At 44.8% G+C, this 14,448-nt stretch overlaps 1 protein-coding gene across 10 annotated transcripts in view; it reads right to left on the minus strand.

Moving 5' to 3' along the window:
- MATN2 (matrilin 2) overlaps nt 1-8,239 on the minus strand; it is a 78,673-nt gene extending 70,434 nt beyond the window's left edge. For 9 of the 10 annotated variants that reach the window (XR_012633099.1, XM_074898659.1, XM_074898657.1 and 6 more), the window contains exon 1: nt 8,182-8,239. The gene's annotated coding sequence lies outside the window, so the exon portion shown is untranslated. Of the gene's footprint in view, nt 1-7,996; nt 8,080-8,181 lie in introns of those variants that run through there. The other variant, XM_074898656.1, reaches the window with a different exon arrangement.
- Nucleotides 8,240-14,448: the final 6,209 nt, after the last annotated feature.

A 14,448-nucleotide genomic window follows, 5' to 3' on the forward strand; every position in this document is an offset into this window, starting at 1 on the left:
AGATAGAGCCCCAGGTCTGTAAGAGCAGGCAACTAAATGCCCCAGTTCAGAAAGAGAATTGATTTCTTTCCCACCATGATGGGAATGCCTGTGTAATCATTCCCACTGGCAGAAAAGAACATTCTGAGTAAATATTTTATCTCCAAAAAAGAGATTTTATACATTATTCTTCAAAAAAGTCCTCCACAGCCATTACACATTGATCAATTTTTCTATCAATCTGTTTTTCCTTCTGTGTATCCTAGTCAGCATCCCCAAATGCGAACACATTTTAGTGTATATGTCAGAGAGCAAAATGAACTGAGTATCTGCACTCAAAATTCCCAGCCTTGCTTAAATGTTCAGTATTACCCAGTAACAGGGAATATGTGATTTAAGGACATTCAAACCAGGAAAGAGGTGTAAATAGTCAGTGCTAATAGTGGCCACAAAAAATTAAATTTTTGGAGCCCTAGCAGCATGGACAACTGGATGGTATTATTGGTAGAGTATTTCCAGTGCTCTAGTCAGAAACAGATGTTCACTGCAAACAGCACACCACTGAAAACAGGACAAATCTTGCTGGAGGCTACAGTTGTTACTGCTGGCGATTCCCGATGAAAGCTTCTCCCACGTTGTCTCCTCACTCCTTAGAACATTGTCAGCAAACACAGGGCTGTGCAAGGGAACCTCCTCTCTCTCTCTCCAGCCTGTTCCTTCAGCACACAAGGCAAAAGTACCTCAAGGGTACATGCCAGTTCTAGCACAGAAACCATGTTTAGATCGCTAAGGAGCATACAGAAACATGCTCCTTACAAGGCTGTCACAGGAACCAGACATGTACAGCTTGTTCAAGAGGGCTATCTGGCTGTTACCCAGTTACCAGTGGCCTAACTCCTTTCAACCCATCCTAAACAGCTGTGAAGATTGGGCTAATCTCTACATAAAGCAATTTTACCAGTTCCTGGTGGCACACTAATGGAGAACCAAGGATACTGTGGCAGAGTACCTTCACAACACGCTGGTGAACAATTCAGTAACAGCATGATGCCAAAGATAACTGTGATAAAGAAGTGACTCAGTACAGTCCTACCAGCTCCGCAAAGTACCCCAAACTAAATCCTCTTACATTCTGGCACTGAACATATTTTATACCTTTGTAGCAACTGTTGATATGTGGTTGCAATTTCAAATTCACTAGGCTCACAACTGTCCCCAGGCAACTTCAGAAATAAGAAAAAAAAAAAAGTGTTTGTTTGCTGTGATTTTAAGTGTTTGAATTCTGTTAGGAAAATGTTTATATAGCATGCAAATCTCATATTATTAGCTGACCATATAAACCAAAATGCCTGTGTAACCATTCATAGCTGTCTCTGAATTCTGAAATGTATTAAAGCTGTATATTTTCAGTTTTGCGTGATTTTACCAGTCCCCTTGAAGAGTACTAAAGCCACAGAAGCACTGAGTAACAGTGCCTAGTTTTCTGGGGATCTTTTTATTCAAACTTAAGATCACTTCTATTGTTCAATAGTACTTCATTTTGATTCAGAAATCTTAGATCTGCAATCTCAATATATTTACCAGCCTGATAACCAGAAAATAAGCCTACTTACAGTTCCACCAAAAAAGAGCCAATTCTCGCTGAAAAAAGAAAGATCTATTATCAACCCATTCTTACCCTCAGAATGTTTTAAAATACTGTTTCAAACAAAAGCAATGCTTAACAGATGAGAGCTTTAGTTGCCCCGTCTTACAAATTTTGATATATAAGATAATCTAAAATATAAACCCCGACAAAACAAAAAAAGTTCCCAAAGGCAAAGGCTGTCTGTGTGATAACAGATGCCACTGATCCAAGCCTGCTGCCACCCTTTCATCCACACTGAAAGCTTCTGTGATGCTTTCCTGAGGTCATGAGTCTGGGCTTGTGTTCTTTGCTCTAGTTCCAGATACATATTTGTGTCCCCTGCTGCTTGCATTTTTACATGACCAGTTTGTATTGTGGTTGCACGGCTTCTCCACATAGAGTTGTCCCATGGTTCTGTTCATTTGCTGGGTCTTCTGCAAGGTCCCCTGTCTTCAGTCTAGAAGTTGGATGGTGCTTATTGCACCACATTTGGTATTTAACACCTCATTTTCCCAGCAGGCTAAGCCAGGCTGTTGGCACAGCCCTCTGTAGCTTCACACTGCTGGCTAACGGTTGCTCTACCAGCTGAGAAAACATTCCCAAAGTACAAAACTTACAAACATATGTTTCTGTGGCTACCTGGAAAATATGTTGCAAGCACTTCAATTCCAGCTATCACAGCAGGAGTATTCAGCATTATACCACTGGGAGCCAACTTCCCTGGGCAGACCCAAGACCAAGTCACTGTATGACAAACATCCCAAACACCTCAAAAGCAAAAGACACCAACAGAAGGTGTGACAACACGTGGGGCTTAACCAGGTTAAGCACCAGATGCACCAGCTTGCACTGCTCCATTCTTCTACTCATGGAGAGAGGAAGAAGAGGGTTTTCACAGCAACCTTGGAGCAGTCAGTGCAGCACACTGCTCTGCTGGATATGTGAAGAAGCTCCTAACAGAGAACAGGAACTGCTGCTCACAGAGGTACAATTTGGCAAGGGCTACTTGCAATAGCTGCAGCTATCTTGAAGAAGTTTGGTTTAAAGGGGAGGATTCTCCTAGAAGATGGCAAGTAAATAGACAGGGTCTCTTATTCTTTTCAGGATTCCCTTGCTCCCTAACTGACTGCAAGTCAAGAGCTAAACACTTCCATGGTGTTTTCTTATCAATTTTACCTGTGCTTGCTTTGCCATATACCCATGCAACAGAGTAATTTTTCTGATGCACTGCTATGAATTTTGAATATTGATGAAATACAGCGTAAGAATGCTGAAAAATGAAACTGCGACTTCCTCTTTCAAATAACTATTTCCTTTGCCAGACAGCACACATACAACACAAACCTTTTTCTACCCTTTCAAATATCTTTCCATGGAAGCCTCCTCATAAGGGATTGATGACTGTTTTGGACAGAGACTCTACTGAATACTCAGTGTCACTGGTGATAAATCAATGACCTTCTCCACTTCACAGTGCATGTTACTAAGATTTGTCCTCTTCACTGTGATAACTCTTAAATAATGTCAAGGGAGAAGAGATGCTCTGTAGCTCAATGCTGAAGTCAGTGTCCTTCCATTTCTTACCCCACTTCAGGGAAATTTCTTTCACAGAATCAGGAATCCCTTCCACTGGTCTGGAAGGCCACCTTTTTTTCATTCAGGTGCCTTAAAAATGTACCTGTCTTTGCTGGGCAGATGATGCTGAAAAAGAACTTGGAAAACCAGGGTAGTAATATGTGTCAGCTCGTGCCTCCTGCTCCTCTGGGTGGTCTTCTTCCTCATCTTGCAGTACAAGTTCCCTTCCAAGGTTAAATCAGAAACATGAATTCCACAAACCCCTACTTCTCCACCTTCTTCAGCTGCAACCAAAACTAGCACAATACACAGAAGGGGAAATTGTCAGGAGTTACCTGAAACATTGACACCTTTAGTAACTGTAGATAATATCCTCTCTCTTGAACCCTATATAATTTCTCATCATAGATGGGAAGGAAAGGGAAGGCAAAAAAAGCACCAGAGGCAGTAGTTACTACCACCAGAGAGGCTGCCTTCAGCTTTTCTTGTTTGATAGTTAAAAGAGACATTCACTTTCATTAAGCTGCTAGAAGACCTAACTTCAGTGTTTTTAAATCACAAAGAATATAAGTGCATAAAAGGGAGAACATTCTGCAGTTCTTTCAGCACCCTTCATTATCTACTAATTTCTAAGGTAACAGGGAATTGTGATCAAATCAAAAGTTTTACTGAAGTTAAAGGAACTGCACAAGATCTATCTAAGTCAATAAAATCAGAGTCTGTGTCCCCAAGTTTGCAAGCACAGTGAGTTACGTGGAAAACCAATGAGCTCTTATTACATGAAAGCCATAAAATATCTCATTCTCAATCCCATCCCCTCAGAAATTAAAAAAACTAAGGACAGCAAGCACTGTAAAGCCCTGTTAACTATCAGCTACAGCACGTTCCAAAGTACTTCACTATCCACAAGCCAGCACATGCATTACTAGTCCATTAGTCATTAAAATCACTGTGTGTGGCATAGGTATCAGAACATGGAGTATTAATAATTTTCTCCGTCTTTCTGGAGCAGTTGCTGACACAGGCATTTTTCAGTTCTGAAAAACAGTTACAGAGCCCAACATCATATCTGTCACTAGCTATGCAGGTGTCATGGGGGGGGCAGCGGGCCACAATCAGGAGGACAGTATTTAGCACATCAGCAAGAAAAAACATCTTGCCTTCATCCTTACAAAAGGGGCACTCAATTGTCATCCTGTTCCACCAAATGATGCCCTGGGTTTTCTGTGACTCCTTCCTGCACAAGGGCTTCACTAGGCTCAGCCACATAGGACAGGTAAAACTCCCCTAAATCATGGTTGTCAACCGCATCTCATCAATACGGTTACACCATGAAGAAGAAAGCAGGTTGCAGGTGCTCTAAATTTGTAAATTCCTCACCTGCTCCTCAACCCTAAGGGCAGGCACTACATGCACATGAACCTACCCACCGCTGCACCAAGTCCTGCAAAGCAGCAGAGTGGTACTCCTTCGTTAATACCTTCTTCAGCAACTTTTAAGAGGCTAACTTTGGTCATTCATGCTGTCAGTAGTATCCGATGGATCTGGGAAACTCATTATCTAAAAGTCAATTAGTAATTCAGTTGTATCTGGAGACAGACAACCCAAATACAAACAGCTTTCATAGTAGCACAGCAAGCCACCACAATAACAAAACTAATTGTTGACTCAGCAACATCAGTCTTTTATCAGTCTAAAATAATGAATGTCCATACAGTAGGAGTAACCCAAATCTGCAGTGGATTTAGGACCAGAAGTTATGTACTCCAGCACAAGAAGACAGGGACAAATTTGTTGCATGCATCCATGAAGGTCTACTTCCTGACAGGAAGTTTTAGGACCACACATCGGTTTATATCTGCAGAAAGGCATGATCCTAGCACCTGATGGCAATTTGCCTGTTCCAGACATGTCTGCATAGTGATGGGGACAGGATGACAACCACAGATTCACAAAGTCTTCCAGCTTTGTTTCCTAGATGTTCATACAGTCCTTGTCCAGCATGAATCCCTACCTCAGCAGCTAAAGGGTATTCCAGTGCTCTCTGTACTGAGAGATCCCCCTGCCTTGTATAGCAATTGGGCTGCAGCTGTAACAAACTTCATCAGTACTTAATTATTCTGACTGCTGATACAAATGCCCACAGCTGAGTTGTATCTTGGACTAATAAAAATCAAATGTGACAGGGGACTAAATTAACTCAGATTGTGAAACAGTAAAGGGAAGACCCAAAATGCATCATAGAGCAGTTTTTAGAAGGGAAATGAATGATATTTGGTAGTCAGCCAAATATTCTCACAAGCCAAACGCCGTACATGAGTACCCGTCCACAGAGTGCAGCTGAAGGTGCTACAGGATACGGGAGGGCAAGTGCTTTCTGGAAGCCATCAGAAGAGTGCTGGGGGTGGGGGATGAACAGCTTGCCTGTCCAAGTACACAAGTCAGATAAGCACACACATGTCTTGACGAGTATACACACCAAAACACAGGGCATATCAGAAAGAGCAAAGATCAGCATTACATTTAATTGTGAGGTATAAATATCATGGTAGGACTTCTACACAGTGGACTCAGTCATCTAAAGGGCTTAGAGTATATGTACTACATGTATAATTTAATTTTCTACAACTCTAACGAGAAAGAACATTAAGGGATCTATTAGTTATTTTTAAGTCATGCATCTAGATCACATACAGGCTTTCTGGTACCACTGTTGTAAAACTACTGAATCACAGAATAATTTAGGTCAGAAAGGACCTCTGCAGGTCATCAGGTCCAACCCCTGCTCAGAACAGAAGCTGACAACCATGTCAGTAATCTCAGAAACTCACCATATAAAAGTTAACGGTGATGCTGTAGAACAGTGCACCCATAGTATGGTTTACTCAGCATAGTTTCCAGTGGTCAGACAGCAAGCTTTAGCAGTGGGAATTCTTATTTTATGACAGCATCAATCTCCATGTTATGGTTTTCTTCAGTTGCCACTTAAACAATTGACCTTTTCATTATCTTGTTCTTTTGGGGAAGACTCTCTGCACTTTCTGGTTCCGAATCTGATCTAGACATCAGAGTTTCCACAATGTTCCCAGAAGACTAGTATGGGAAAACTGAGAAACTTCACTTTTACCATGAAGAGTAGGTATTTATATGAAAGCATATATTATATGACATATAATACATATGTTGGCTGCTTAGTTTTGTCTCTGTGAAGTACAGTCACAAACCATAACAGACTGTTAATTCCAAACAGAAAGAAACTTTTTTTTTTTAAAAAAGAGAGTAGTTCTGAAACTTATTTGCAAACCCACACTGAGCTCAGTACCAGCACCAGTGTAAAACAATAATTTGGGGATTAAAACTTCTCCATTCCAAATACTCCTTGCTCATAATGCAAACACAATCTCACAATGAGTACACTATATAAAAGGAGCTTGTTAATGATGTCCAGATTATAATTAAATAGCAGTGCTCAGTGTTTTACCCTCCCATGGAGTTAGTTTATAAGTCACAGGAGAGTATTTAGATCTGATTAGCCTTTCCTTAGTTTGCCTGGATTGACTAAAACATCTTTTACTATTACAGCTGGGTCCCAGCTCATAAACACTAGAGTGTGCATTAGCTTGTTTGTGAGAAATCCCAGTGAATTCAATGGAAAGACTCATGTAATTAGGTGTGAATACTGAGTGCAAGACTGAGAATCTTAGCTGCACCCTTGTGTAACTGAGTGCTACATTTTCTTAAGATATAAAATAAATCAGATCTAATTTGATGAATATAATTATAATCATAGTGATATACAGTACACAAGGAAAAGTTTTAAAACTCCGGTGCTTAAAGCTGACACATCTATATGAAAAGTGTATCATTCAAAGATTATTTTGTTGATTTTGCAGGATTTTATGGAAAAGCCATAGGTGTATTTTATTCAGCTCTTGATTCATGGAGAATTCATGATGAGATTAAGTATGATGATTTCTCCTGAAGTAGTCTGCTGCCTGACAGTAGCACCGCTGTAACATGTAACACAGCATGTCACCTTTTCAGATCTCAGTCAGGATCATACACCCCTTGAATGATGGCCCCAAAAGAAAACCCAAGCATTACGAAGTATTACATAAATCAGTAGGTTGCATTCTTCCGTCCCAGTCAGCACTAACCCATGGTTAAGCAGCGACAGCAACTAGTCTGACACGGAAAGAACTGCCTTCTGAAACAGGAATATGTGGCCATTAAAGATGCCACAACAATTTTTATAAGATTAAAGAGCACCATCTAGGTTGGGTTTCCAGGGTAAGTATATAACATGCAGCAAACCGTCCCCCGCTCCTTCCACCTCCAGCAAACACAGTGCTCTGGGGAAGCCCGGCAGCCCACGCCGCATGTCAGAGGTGACCGCTCAGGGCAGCGCTACCTGCAGGGCTGCACCCGCTGGCCGGGGATAAGCCGCGCCCTGTCCTGCTGGAAGCTCGTTGACACCTGCAGGCTCCTCACGAACAAATGTTTCTAGGTGAAGTTTGGTTCAGCCTCTGCACTGGCTTTAAAACATAGTGCGTTTCTTCCTCACAGCACATACACCGTTACGTGAGTTACCGAAGCGTGCACGGGGAGAAGGGTGTATGCTCAGACCCAGGCAGTCCAGGGGAAAGGGAAACATCGCTCCTGCGGCTGCACCACCAGCAGCAAACCGCTCCGGCAGGACCCAGTAAACGAGCGCCTACCCCGGCCCCGGCCCCTCGCCTCAGCCTCCCGCTCGCCGCCAGGCCCCTGCCGCCCGCGCTACAGACCCCGCCGGGCCCTCGCCGGCCGCTCCCTCACCCGGAGGGGCTCCCGGGGCACCGCCGCCGCGGGGCAGGACCGTCTCTCCACCGAGCCGGGGCCGCTGGGCGGAGGTGACCGGGGCCGTGCCGTGCCCCGGCGGTGTCAGCGACGCCGAGCCCCGCCGGGCGGCGCGGGAGAGGCGAGGCGAGGCAGGGCAGCGCGGGCGGCAGAGCCGAGCTTACCTGAGGCGCTGGCGGGGCCGCTCCGCTCGGCGGCGGGCAGCGGCGGCGGCCGGGAGCGAGCGCGGGAGCCTCCTCCCCCCTCGGCGCGGCCCCGGACGGCGCTCCCCCTCCCGCCCCCCCGGGAGCGCCGCGGGCTGAGGGGAGCTGCCGCCCGCCTCCCGCCAGCCCCGTCCCCGAGCTCGGCCGACTGAGGGTAGGGAAAGGGAAAGGGAGGGTCCCGCTGGGGAGACACCGGCCGCCCTGACCAGGCCTCCAGAGCCGGCTCTTCCCCGGGAGGCAGCCGCGGGTGGCCGAGCCCCTCTCTCCTCAGCCACCTCCGCCGGTGCCGTGTGGGACACGGGCTCTCGCCCCGCTCCCGCCCGCCTGTCCCGTGTAAGGGACGGGGTCCCGCTCCTTCCCGCCTGTCCCGCGGGAGAGACGTGGGCTGTCCTCCCGCTCCCTCCCGCCTGCCGTCAGGGAAGAAGCGGGATCGACGGCCCTCACGGGACACGGACCCTCGGCCTCACGCCTTCCCGCCTGCCCCCCGAGGGACGCGGGACCCGCTCGGTCCCGTCAGCCCCGTCAGGGACGCGGGCTGCCGGCCCCGCCGGGCTCCCGGCTGCTGTGGCCCCATCTCGGCCCTGCCGCCCCACGCCTGCCGCGCAACCCGGCCCCGCCGCCCGTTCCTCCCTGTCAGACCTGGCCCTGCGCTGCCGGGGGGCGGCGAGGCGAGCTCCTGCAGCCCCGAGGGGGAGGGCCTGCTCCGCCCGAGCGGCTTCTTCCCGCAGGAGAGGGCCGTGGGGTCCCCGCTAGAGGAAAGCGGCGTGGTTTTGGCCTGGCGGCCCCGCGCCGGGCCCGCGCTCCCTTCCAGGGAAGCCGACCAAGGGAAACGTCGGGGAATGGAAATCCCATTCCCCGCGCGGAGGACCTCCGGGCCAAGGCAAACAGTCCCTGGTGAATCATGCGGTGTCTGCCACCGCGGCGAGCCTGTGGGAGCCCCCGTCGGCGAAAACGCCGACGGAGGCGGGATATAAACGGGACAGGTAGAAGGGACCGTCGTTTCTCAGCTGTCACGGCAGTGGCACAGTCAATAATCCAGGTGGGAAAAGCTGAGTGTGGGGTTTATATCAACACTTAGGGGTTTATTATGTATGAAGTAGAAAAAACATAATTCCTGCTTTGTTCCAAAGCAGTTTCTGCTTCCTGGGAAAAAAACAAGTGTGAAAGCCCTTCCAAACGGCAGAGGTGAGCTGGGCTTACTGTCATGTCCAACACGAAAGAGTTAAAATCACCAAGCCATGCCAATTCTGGTGCATCAGGTGCCAGCGGTGTCTGGGAGAGGGAATCTGTACCCCCCAGAGTTGCTGGGATGGTGACCAAACTTTACAAATCATCAGAGTTGATTTGGGTAAATTTTGTAAGGCACAATTAATTGTCTGTGAGGTGGGCGTACAAAATCTAATCCCTAAAAAGGGGGGTATAAATGATGAACGAATCTCAAACTGAAAGGGGCCAGACTCACCCCATCTTTCATTCTGAGCACTGGCTCCTGAACCTCTGCTGTAGCCAGAGGAAAGGGAAAAAATTAAAAAGGCAGATGAATAGACATTATAGCAAACCCAGCAGAGCCAAGTGCAGAACAGTTGGGCCATTCTGTTTCATCCCTTATAATGTAGCATAGGACAAAGCCCCAGCCGTGGTCTCAGGTAATGCTCCGTCATCTTAAGATATAGCATCTGTACCCCTGAAGATTTCACTTGCTGTGGCTTGAGGCACCAGCTGCATTGCCAGAGGACAACAAAAGGCAGGAGAGGAAGTGGTGTGGTGAGAAGATGATGTGAGCGCCCAGAGGCTCAGCTTGGTGGCCTCAGCTCCAATTTATGCCCAAGAAATCCCAACACTACCTCTTCTCGGAGGCTGTGCAGCCTGCTGCTGTTGAACACACGGAAGGTATCCCAGCTGGAGATCAGAGGAGGGGGTATGATGGCAGTGAGTCAGCACAATAAGGCATCTTATTTGTTTCATAAATGAAAGCTTAGAAGATTAGGGGATTTTTACTTGACTTTATTAATTAACTTTGTTATTTATTTAATACTGTCCCCAAAGTTCTGTGTATTTTCTACATTACAGAGTTTCAATGCCTCTTTGCCACTTGTCCTTCCTCAAATGATGAGCTTCTGTCCACTCCTACGGTGTGACTTTACAATTTCGGAGAGACATTGTTCAGTCTTGTCAACATTTGGGAGGATGGGTAGAGGAAAGTTGGAAGATGTTAAGTTAGAAAAAAATGAAGGCTTCTATTAAGCTATGTTTTGATCTGCAGGCAATTATTTCTTGAAGATCACTAACTGGATACCAGAGGCTTTCTGAGTCTGCTCTTTCCTTTCCTTGCTTCTCTCAGTGCCTGGGAGGATAGTTCTGTCTGGAAGAAACTCCCGGTGATGTAGGCTGCTTTTGAATTATCATAGGCAACCACATAATGTAAAAAACATTTCAGAAAGTACGTTCCATCTTAAAGGCAGGTGCTTTAGTAAAACAGCAGTGAATTGGTTTTCCTCCTGCTGTTAGAGGACTGTTACAGACCTTTCTGGTACACACTTCCTACTAATTTCCAGCCTAAATGTATTTATTTTACACTGGTTTTCTAGTACCAACTTTGTCTTTCAACCTAAACAGCTCTTTTTCTTCTCCAAGGATTGCCTTGTATTGTATTTAGTGTTGTATTGTATTTAGAATTGTATTGTATTTAGTATTGTATTGTATTTAGTGACAGCAATCATTTTCAACCTTCACTCTTTTCACTCAACAGGCAAGTTCTCACTGTATATGTGCTGAGCTGGTTCCTCTGGGTACATGTGGCAGAATTGAACATGATATGCCATATGAGCTCTCGCCAGAACATTTCTTTTTATTGAAAATACTTTGCCTGATGCAGTCTAGGATTTCATTTTAATTTTCAGTGTCCGCATTAGCATTGATGGCTGATAGTCATCATTGTGTTCAGTTTATATATGTAGCTGCACCTGTTTGCCAGTGGATAAATTCTACTGAATATATGACCTTTCATTTTATACTATGGTTTTTCATCTCTCTTCTAATACTTTCATTTTTAAGGTTATTTGGCTCTTTCCAAATGAGATCCTTCTCCTTTACAATGCCTATTGACTCTCCTGTGTTTTATCAGAAAACTTCCACTTTTGCCTGCCAATTTAATGAATGAAAAAGTTAAATGTTAAATAAGATTCCCAAACTGATCTTTTAGTAATTGCTGATAACTTTTTATCTAACTTTCCCCTTTGAACAATCCCTCATCCCATATCCTATTACCATGAGCTAGGTCCATACTTAGTTCACAGTCCTTCTCCTAGTTCCTATTTCAATTAGTAATTTCCTCTGTCACAATACTTTTCTGAAGTGCAGACAGATCAGATTTTCTGCATTTCCTTTGCCGAAAAAAAGCAGGTTAGATGAGCACAACCTAATGCTGGGAAACTAACCCTGCATTTACTACTTGTTCATGGTTTGCAACATCTTTATTTTTTCCTTTGAATTTATTCTGAAGTCTTTAGTACTACTTGGATCAGAACAAAAGCTGAGATTGCATTTGTACAGATCAAATTACTCTAGGGTTTTCATTAGGCACCATCTGACTCAATCCAATTGTTAAGAAAATTTGGTATGATACTTGTCATTTGGGATAGAAATTGTATGAAATTGGTATTGATACCATCTGTCATTTTGGATGGAAATTGTCTGCTCCTCTTGGCATCAGTGTATTTTAAGGTTCATGTCACTCTTGCTTGTAGTTGCTGCAGCTCTTGATTATTATCCTGCCTTTGTCTGTGTTGACTGTAATAAAATATTTACAGATATCAAAGTTTTTAGCTTTGGGTAGTCAAGCAGAAGCAAGACAGGTTTCTCAAAGGCCTAGATAAAAATTTTGTTAGTTTCTATTACAAACAGGAAAATACTTAGACTTTAGTAAAAAAAGGTTGAAATAAATACATGAAATGGTTGTTAGTGCGATAAAAAAGTCTATGGCTTTTACTAGTGGAGGAATTAAAATTTTATTTATTCACATGCAAGGTCTGAAATGTTTATAAACAAGCTGTTGTACTATTAAGTGACTTTATTAATCTGTAGAAAAATCAAACCAGATTTTTAAAATAACTTCAAATGTTTGAATCTGACAGTCTTATAATTGGAAATGTTATAATGAACGTGTAATATTAACTCATGGGGTTTATAAGCCACACTGCACTGCAACTAATCAAGCAGAGTTTTCAATTAATATGTAAATTGGAGTCTATCAATTGAAGCACCAGCCTTAATTATATAATTAGAAGGCATGCCCTTTCCTGGGTCTGATGCTCACTGAAATGAAGCTGTCTCCACTGACCCCTTGAAGTGCTGGATCAACAGGTGCTTGGTATCTTAAGAAACAGACAATGCAAGTTCCTCCTAGTTACAGTGGGATTTTCAAATTTCTATAATAGCTTGAAAGTAAAACCGTATCAATCTTTTCTTTCTCTACTACTCTTCCTAAATAAAGAGAAGACAGATTTTTATTTTTTTTTTCTTAAATGTCTGTTGTGGTTAAAACTACTGTTGTGTAAAGCAGGTATGTTACAGCTGGGCAGTAGCTGTCAATTACTGTATGATTTTCCATTGTTATCACTTATAATAATTTAAATAAAAGATAAGGATATGGGGTTTGTTGTGGTTTGAGCCCAGAGGGCCACTGAGCACCACACAATGCATCTGTTCACCCACCCCTTCCCCCCCACCGCTGGGAAGGAGAAAATGAAGCAAAAGGCTCAGAGTCAAGATAAGGACAGGGAGGGGTGGCTCACCCATTAGAGTCACAGGAAAAAGACAGGCTTGTTAGGGGATGATAAAAGGACATCACTTTAATTCAGAACTCTAAGGACAACACCACAGGCAGAAGGGGACAATGAGAAGCATTACCATATCTTAGAAACACTTCCCCCCACCCATCCCTTCTTCCCGGGCTCAGTTTTGTTCCCGATATCTCTACCTCCTCCCCACAGCTGATCAGGGGCAGGGGATGAGGGGTGCAGTCAGTCCACGCTTCTTCCTGCAAGGGCAGAGGGCACCCTTTGCATTCTTCCCTCTGCTCCACAGGGGCATCCCTCTCACAGGAGACAGTCCTCCACAAACTCTCTTCACTGTGAGTCCTCCCCGTGGGATGCATTCTTCTCAAGATGCTCTGGTGTGGGTCACCCCCGTGTGTCGCAGTCCTCCCAGCGCTGAACTACAACAGTGGGAGCTTCTTCCCACAGAGTCCTCGGGATCCTCCACAGGCTTCAGGTGAATCTCTCCTACACGGATGACCTCCACGGGTGGCAGGGGGGGCCCTGCCCTCTCACCATAGGATACAGGGGGTCTTTTTGCTCTGGTGCACACACACACACCCCTTCCTTCCACTAATCTCGGGGTTCGCAGAGGTGTCCTCTCATAACTCCTCCTCACAAATCCCAACCCCCACTCAGGTTCCCCTTCTCAAATACATTCTTGCAGAGGCACAGCCACCATCGCAATTGGTTCAGCCTTGGCCAGAGGTGGGTCTGACTTGGTGCTGGGGGAGCTTCTTGAAAGCTTGTCACAGGAAACCACCACTGTAGCCACTCCCCTGCTACGAAAAACCTTGCCACACAGACCCAGCACAGGTTCAAGGCTGTATCTAATCTGTTTTCCTGAAGAAGTAGATAGATAATATGCTACAGCTCATCACCCACTCCCCACCCCACCCCCCCAAACATCCTTTTGCTATGTTCACAAGCACTTTACACTCAGGCATGCAGAAGCTATTCTTTTCTTTGCTGTTTTGAACATCTCTGCCATAGGTAGCCACCTCCTTGACACTCACATGATTCTAATTTGTACATGGTACATTATATAGCCTTGAAAAAGAAATTAAGAGAGAGATTTTTTGGAAAGGGTATACATGGATCTCTTCTGTTCAGCTGACACTTTCCATAATTCCAGGAACATGCTGCTGGTTAAAAACAAATTCATTGAAGATTCAAACCCAGATGTAATGACAAAGTGTTTATTTCTCACTTGTGGTAAAAAGGACTCACCTGAGTGTTATTGATGGACCAGTGACACATGAATTGCACGTTTCTGTTCACGGTTCACAGTTTATGAACTTCCTTATAGATATATAAACCCAGGGGAAGTGAAACAGATCAAAGGATTTGAAGGACTATGAAATTGTAAAGAGCATGCACTTTTCTCCTACACTTCTGTGTTGATTTTGCTGTG

This window comes from Athene noctua, chromosome 2 (genome assembly GCF_965140245.1).
Source record: "Athene noctua chromosome 2, bAthNoc1.hap1.1, whole genome shotgun sequence".
NCBI lineage: Eukaryota > Metazoa > Chordata > Aves > Strigiformes > Strigidae > Athene > Athene noctua.